This window comes from Strix uralensis, chromosome 5 (genome assembly GCF_047716275.1).
Source record: "Strix uralensis isolate ZFMK-TIS-50842 chromosome 5, bStrUra1, whole genome shotgun sequence".
NCBI classification, from domain to species: domain Eukaryota; kingdom Metazoa; phylum Chordata; class Aves; order Strigiformes; family Strigidae; genus Strix; species Strix uralensis.
The window spans coordinates 79,442,266-79,450,710 of NC_133976.1; positions in this window are offsets into that span (position 1 = coordinate 79,442,266).

Sequence of the window (8,445 nt, forward strand, 5' to 3'; positions counted from 1 at the left end):
ACAATAAGCATTGTAATACTGAGTATTACTCTTCTGTAAAAATCATTTCCCAAGTTACTTCTTGGTTACCTCATGGGGTTTTTTCTTAGTTGAGGTCCCCCAATTTCCCTGCCCTGTCTTCTGTGGTTGCTGTGCTCTCACCATTGCTCTGCCCCCTCCCATGCCTTTGTGCCGTGCAGCTTTCTGGCTGCGGCCTCTGAAAGGAAATTTTGGAATTCCTTCCCCTGTCTACGCAGCGGTTATGTTGCTGCCGTTCAAAATGAGTGACACAGAGTTTGGTGTTGCTTTGTTACAGTTTGCTAAAAAGACGGGATATGAGTGAGAGCTAGCTGTGCTCAGAAGGCTTCTAGTAAGGGTATGAGCTGCATACATGTCCAGCTCTGCTCAAATGTCACAGTCTTAGGGCAACTTGCTAAACTTTTATGGCAGTTGACTATGGGGAACTCCTGGGGAAATAAGTAATACATGTTTCTAGAAGCAGGGGAGCAGAGGGGAGCGAGTGAGCTGAAAGGTCTACAGGATTTTTTCTAGACCTCTTGAGAGACTTCACATAAGAAACAGCTAAAAGCTCTCTGCTAAAATCGGTTCCTTCCTTGTGTTCCTGGCTACTGTTACAGAGTAAAACTTGTCTGATGTTGAATTATTTGTGACCCTTGCATTAGTGGAAAACAATTGGGAAAACCTAAACAATTAATGAATTCCCTTGTGCTTTTTTCTTTCTGTTAATGACATTCTCAAAGTAGGAGTTATTTTCTTTTTAAGGCAGACTTGAATTTGCTGTATGAATTTATCCTTAAAACAACTGAGATTTTTTTTTTTTTTTTTGCTTTATAGCATTAGTTGGTTACTGGTGTGTTTTTACAACATTTCTAGTGAGCTAAATGCCAGGGCTTTTATTCTGTGGCTTCCAGTTCTGACACTGAAGCATTTCCAGATTCCCAGGGCAAGGGTGGAGCACTGACCATTGGCATTCTGTTAGCAGTTAATGTGTTCCTCCTCCCATTAGTAGTTGTGAAATCTTGGTGTGTTTTCCACTGATTTGCAGCTAAGTGGAGATCCCTTTTATTAGAATTTCCAGAAGACAGTTGAAAGTAGCAGGAAGATGAGCTTAAAATGGATCCCCTTGCTCCATGGATGAGTCTTTAGGATACCACACCTCCAGTGCTTCCTCCAGAGCAGAAATTCTGCAGGTGAGGGTAGGCTGGGCACGCAGCTACATCCCACTGTGAATGAACAGTGTCAGGTCTCGGCCAGAGAATTTCTCTCTCGCACCTGCAGCCCCTTGCTGTGGCCTTACACGGGCCTGGTTTGGGGAATACCGCTATGATAAAAATGACAGACCAAGCCTGGGTATGTTGCCTGGCCCGAGGACAAGCGGTTCGGCAGGGTCCGTGGGGCGAATCCTCCCACCTTCCCCAAACCAAGGGGTGGTGGTTGAACCCACTTTGGAAGCAGCCTCTGCAAAAGCTGGTCTGGGCCTGGGGGGAGCCCTGGCTGCGAACAGCGTGGGTGCCCAGCACTGAGGGGCTTGGTGCTGCAGACACAGCCCCCTCTGCCCCCTTCTCCCTCGCTTTCCTTGCCCACGTGTCCCCCAGTCAAGTGTAAAAGCCATTGTTTGGCCATGCTGCTATTGACAGTAGAAGGAATTGCTGCGCAGAGAAACAGGATAATGGGTGACTTGTGGCTGGAAGGCAGGAGGCAGAGGGACGCTGATGTGTTTCACACAGCCAGTCTAATTTCAGATTAGATGAGGTGGTATGAGTTTGCTCTGCTGAGCTCGTCAGCTCAGTGGAGTGAAGGGAGGGGCTGGGCTGCATGGGTGGGAGAGGGGGAAGGAAGAGGAGGGCTGGGATGGGAGGAAGGCCCAAGAGATCTCTGTGAGCTAGTGGGCCCTTTTGTCGAACTCCGTCCATGTGTGGCTAATGCCAGGTCGTGAAAATCTGGCGTCTAAAAAGGTGGTAAGTGGCTCCTTGGTCTGTTCCCAAAATCCTTCAAAAGCTTGAAGTACTTCAAATTACTTGTTGAGCTTATAGCCCTGCCAATAACAAAAATACCAAATCGGGGCTGGGCTTAGTTTGCTGTCATTGTTTTACTGAGGGGGGTTCTTGTCTCTTGCAAGCATCTGCTTTTAATATATGACATAATTGCTAAGTTGGTACAGCAGCTCCTTAAAATGAAAATTAAGGCTCGGATATGGTTATCTTCAAAGAGAGAAAGAGACAAAGCATTTCAGTGCGTGCCAAATGGTAAGCAGTGTTCAGAGAGTTAAGTCTGTATCTGATGAAATCATAAAATACTATTATCCACACATGGAAGTTATCAATATACAGTTATTTCCGAGTGATTCTTAAAAGAGGCACCCTGGGTATCTGCTGTCTTAGGAGGATCAAAACAACCAGTTACTTGGTTTTGTTTACATCCTCTTTTTATGTTTGCGTTCTCTCATTTAAATGTTTTTTGCCAGGGACTCTTAACTCCCCTCTCTCTTATATGCAAAGCTGATAGTTCTCCTTTAACAAAAAGTTATTAGGTACAAACAGTAGCTCGTAACTTTGAGCAGTATTAGGAAGTACCCCAAATTTTTCTTTTTAGTAGCAGCTTTGTAATTATTTCTTGACTGCACTTTGCCTGACCAGGGAGGAGACTTTTACATGTTGACTTTACATGCTGTTTGCTCTGTAAGGAAAATGTTCAGAGCCTGGGAGCAGCTCTCTGAAATTACTGTCTTGGAAAAAAAATAAAACACCTTGGAAATTCAATCTAGTTTGAGGTTTCACCTTACCTACATTACAGCATAAATATTTTAGTATAAATGCAGATTATTTATGTGGTTATTATTCAAAGATTAGTTACTGAGATCTTTTTCTTGCATTTGTGCTGTTATTAGAAGGTTAGGAAGATTAAGTTGCTGTAGAAAGGTGCTGCTGGGCCATCTGAAGCAACATGGAAGCTGTCAAGCCAGACAACACAAAATTACCAGTTATTGTCAACATTTCTTTTTCTGGTGGGTACAGAACTTGATCTCCCTGCATCAACTTGAGACATTTTGGACAAGTTTCAGCTGCTTGGCTTGTAAAAGTGGCTGTTGCTGCTGATTTCGAATAGAGTAAGAGCAGACTTGTCCTCTGATGCAGCACTCCCCCAGGCCCCGCAGTCCCTGCGCTCCCATCCCGAAGCGACAGAGCCTGTTTCCCATAGCAGAAATGCTCTCCAGCTGGCTAGAGGTGAGATTTCTGGATCCCTTCCCTTCTCCCCCAGTGCTTAGCTTTTCCTACCAGCCCGTTCCAGGCAGTTTCCTGCTCACGGAGTTGCTGTTCCTGGTGTGTTACATTACACAGGGAACTCGGGCAGCTGGATGGCTTTGGATTTCATGGCTGGAGCCAAGGAGTCAGATGCTGAAACAAACCTGTGTATCCCGGGGTCCTTTATGTGCGCTACGCTCTTCTCCCCAGCGATGGGAGATCAGCTCTGATGGGGCCAACTATTTTGTCTTCTGTCGTGGTTTAAACCTGGCCGGCAGCTGAATACCACACAGCCACTTGCTCAGCCTTCCCTGCCTGTGGGGGAGGGATTGGAGGGGTAAAGGGAGTCTCGTAGGCTGAGATAAAAAACAGTTTAATAATTGTAATAAAATAAAACAATAAGAAGTACAAATGGGCAATGCACAATGCGATTGCTCACCACCCATCAACTGATACCCAGCATGTTCCCAGCTAGTGATCCCAAAAAAACCAAGATCCTGAAACCACAATCCCAGAAGCAAGAGAGAACCCAACCCCCTCCTTCCTGGGAGACTCTCCTCTATACGCTGAGCATGATGCTATAGGATATGAAATATTCCATTGGCCAGTTTGGGTCCGTTGCTCTCACTATGCTCCCCCCCAGCTTCTTGTGCACCTGCACACGGGCAGGACGTGGAAAGTTGGAAAGTCCCTGATCTCTTAGCAACAACTAAAAAACATCAGTGTATTATCAACATTCTTCTCCTACCAAATCCTGTACTGAATCCAAAACACAGCACTACTGTTGCTACTGAGAAGAAAAATTAACTCTATCCCAGCTGAAACCAGGACATCTTCGCACAGGGTGCAGAGAGGAGTAGAAATGGTATATACTCCTCCTAATTTGCTGTTGCATAAAAATGGTGACCACATTTTAGCTGCAGTTGTATTTCAAGTGACACAACATTTATATCAAACTATGAGTCTTAGGTGTACCGTCAGAGCTTGCTTTTATTTGATGTTCCAGTTACTGTGTCCTTTCTGGTGGGAGACACTCTTGTCATTGCAGTTGAGCCATTTCAGACACATTCCCTGCCCTTATTTACTGCATTATTTTGTTAATTTAAAAAAAGGTCTTCTGTAGTTTTGCCTCTCATTTATGCCATGCTAGAGACACACCTGAAGCAAATATATGTGAGAAATTAGTTTTCTGCTGTAGTTGTCCCAGGGCAAGCTACAACCAGTGGCTAGATCCATGCCCTGCCCTCGGTTTGGGGAGAGCTGTGTACCCAGACAGGTCAGGGAACTGCTCTAAGTTGTAAACAACCCTTTTTTGTCCTTTTACTGTGCACACTGAAGATGCGCAGTGACAACAGTTTAGGAGCAGCAGGGAAGTGCTTTAGTCACTGTTACCCCAATGGCAGGGGAGGAGTCATGATGCACCCAGTGATTTCTGGAGAAATGTGGTCTGCACCCCTGAACAGGACCAAAAAAACGGGGCCAATTATGACCAGGAGTAAATTGCTGCTAAAACTTTGGTTGCAATGCACTGTCATCGATGTGCCTTTGGGGGTGAGCCATGCATCACTGTGCTTTGTGATGACTCTTTCAGGCAGCTCTGTCCTGAAAGTCAGATGCCACTCCTGACACTGTATGGGCTGTGCCAGAATAAGTATTAGGCACACACAGATTAGATTCACAGCCTGAAGGACACTCCTCTGCCCAGCAGATTTAAACCCTCAATAGTTTTCTTTCATACAAAAGCAAATCAGGTGCCTTTGCTCCTGATAAAAGGATCCTCTGGCCCAGTTGCTGCAGTAAGATATTCCCAGATATGACCCTGGCAATTTGCCTGGAAGATTTCCTAAACCAGTGTGGCCAACTCCCTCCAAGCTGCTGTGCACTCCCTCACCCCCCCCCCCCGCCCCTGGCTCCACAGCCACACTTGGAGGCTGTAATTTAAGAAAGGCGGTGCAGCTGGCACCAATTTGGAAACTGTTGTGTGTAGGGGCAAGCTGCCCTCACTCCCAAGAGCATTCGGCCTTGGATGTCAGTGCTGGCTCAACTGGCACAGACTAGAGAGATTTCCATTAAATTTTGACATCCTGAGGGTCAGAGGTGATGTTGCAGTCCGTTATCATGCCAATTTCACAAATCAATAGGTAAACAGATCAATATTCTGTTGCTTAAGTATGATTTTTTCCAGCTTTTTTAAAGGGTGGAAGTGTGAATGATTATGGCAGAACAACATCTCTTGTTTTCAAAGAGGAGAAATTGGTCTGTATTTTCAACTGGGTACACGTCTTAAACTGTACCACAGCCAAAAGGCATCCTTCCACCACTGCTCTTTTCACCAAACCAATTTGAAAGGGAATATAAGTGTAATCATTGCCCATATTATCAATATTTAACTTCTTCCTATAGGTCTGCCTGGGCCCTATATAGATTCCCTCTAGCACTATTCACCTCAGAATCAACATAGAGGGTTTTCTTTTTCATCTATAAACATAAGAAAATTCACTTCAAATTTAAGTGGAAAACTTCCCTTCTTCTACTTTGCTACAAATCAAAACTGAAAAAGGTCTAGCCTGCACCATTTGGGAATGCAGTGGCTTAAAAGCAAGTTGTCTGATTGCTGTAAATGTAACTGAAGCAGCAAGTCTATGTGACTTAACTAGAACATTAATCACATTCAAAGCTCTGCAAAATGAAGAATTTTATAGCTATGAGCATGGCTGCTGCCAGCTCTTAGCATGACAGCAAGGTGCTGGGGATTAATACTAGCCCTTGCCTCTCCGTGTTGCTTTGCGCTGAGGAATCTCCTGTGTACGTACAGTTGCCCAAACGCTTCGTCTCCTGCCAAAGGCAAGAGAGAAATCACCTATATATGCTTACAACATGTTAATGAGCATCATCTTGAAACCCTGCAATAGGGACCATCTACTAATCTGACTTGATTCACAGCGTACCCAGGGTGCAGTTCAAGGAAAACAGCTATTTAAAGTATAGCCCACGTAATTCAGACTGATTTTTAGCTACAGGCAGATAAGCACGGGTCAGTAGATATTTAGGATGTGCCACCTCATGCCAAGACTCCCTCTGTGTTCTGGCTACACTATCCAGCCACGTATTTTAGCATTCAGTAGAGATCAGAACAGAGGAATAAATAAAATAAATAGTAAAGATACGTATGTACATCAGCAAGACTGGTAAAGGCAAAACCTCAGCTCCCATTAAGCTTGTAATGAAAGTGGGATGTAGAAGAGCACCATCTAAATTAGCTTTTCCTCGTAACTGCATTTTGACTAGAGATAAGTATTTTGGTGCTTTTAAAGATAACCACGACCACTCTAGAAAGAAAGATCAGAAGGATCAAGTCACACAAAAATTCATTAAGCAAATTAATGTAGTAAAATGTGCTTGTCATGGAAAGACACCTAAAAAAAGTCACTGTGTCTGGAAAAAAGATTTTTGAACATCACTGCTATTTCAAGCAGTCTTTCTCCAAGTTTTAGCATAGGCTGCCACAGCTGTTTTCAGCTCAAGCTCAATTTGGGGTTATGTCAGTTCAAACAAAACAGTCAGAGAACCAAAGACTGCAGTTTTGTAGCAGATGGGATAGAGCAGGAACGGTTGCTTATGGTTTGGGTCTAAGCTACTTTTGAACTTTGAGTACATACTTACAAAGAGAACACTTACGAGTTGTTAAACAAAAATAAAGACTCCACAGTGGTTGTGCTACTACTACTATCAATTAGGCAAGTTATTTCCTCAGACCACATTTGTTTTACCAGCACTATAGTACCCTGCAAACTTTATTAGGTAAATAGTTTCAGAGAGAGATTAAAGTGTTGTACCATTACTTCTACGTATGTATTTTCAGGAAGTGAATGAGCAAGCTGGTTGCAGTTTTGCCCCTGGACCTTGTGGGGGGTGAGAGGGAAGAGAAAGAAAAATGAAAAAGAAAAACGAAGCACTATCAGCTTCTTTGCTCACATGACGGTATGTAAACCACAAACTCAAAATACCTTAACCTAAACTCACAGAAGAGACAGCAGACTACAAGCAAGCTGGAGAGGGACTTTTTACAAGGGCATGTAGTGGTAAGGGTTAACAGTTTTAAACTGAAAGAGGGTAGATTCAGATTAGATCTAACGAAAAAATTCTTTCCTGTGAGGGTGATGAGGCACTGGCACAGGTTGCCCAGAGAAGCTCTGGCTGCCCCCTCCATGGAAGGGTTCAAGGCCAGGTTGGACGGGGCTTTGGGCAACTTGGTCTAGTGGAAGGTGTCCCTGCCCATGGCACGGGGGTTGGAACTAGATAATCTTTAAGATCCCTTCCAACACAAACCATGCTATGATTCTATAACTAAAAAATGTAGCTGGTTTCAACCAAATGTGTCAGATGACCTCAGCCCCCACTCTGCACATTCAACTGCCAGATCTCTCCTAGCTTCTCCTTAGCCAAGATCACAGCTTTTTCCATTGCAAATCCAGGAACATCAAGAACAGGGTATGACGGCCTGAAATAAACAGAATACAAACAGAAGGGGCTCATGTAGGGATTGTGTTATTCAGTTTTACATTTAATGAAAAACTCCATTTGTTCAGTCGTAGCTGCTGAAGAATGACAGACTGCCACAAAACCCAGCACATCCATCCAGATCGCCACAGAATACACTGGATTGCCTCCAGAGGCTCTGCCAGCATGATAATGATTTGTAAGAAACTGTTCAAATCTGCATATACATAAAATTTTTGTTTAGCAAAGAACTGGCTATTTCAGGCTTCTGGGATGTCTTAGTTTAAGCTATTTTCCCAATATTAAACTGTTACTTGTTTTTTTTAAAAAAAGACAAAATCAGCAAGAAATGATATGTCAACAGATTCAAGGTGTAGTTGTTTAAATTAATGACAGGTATGTGGAAAGATAATTATTATATTACATTTCAGTCCACTGCAAACAGTAAAAATATCCAAGGTCCCAAAATTCAGTCTGATTAAGATATATTACTAAAACCACCATCCCTATCCTAACAGGCTAAGACATTGCATCTAACAAAATTACCCACCCAATTATTAAAGAAACAGCAAAGTTACTAAGAACAGCTCACTAAATACACAGAACTACATTACCTAGGTAAGAGTTTATTGCAAAACCAGGGAAGAGACAGCAAACTAGAAGTCTGTCTTCCATTTCAGATTTGTATCCCTTGTTCAGGTTT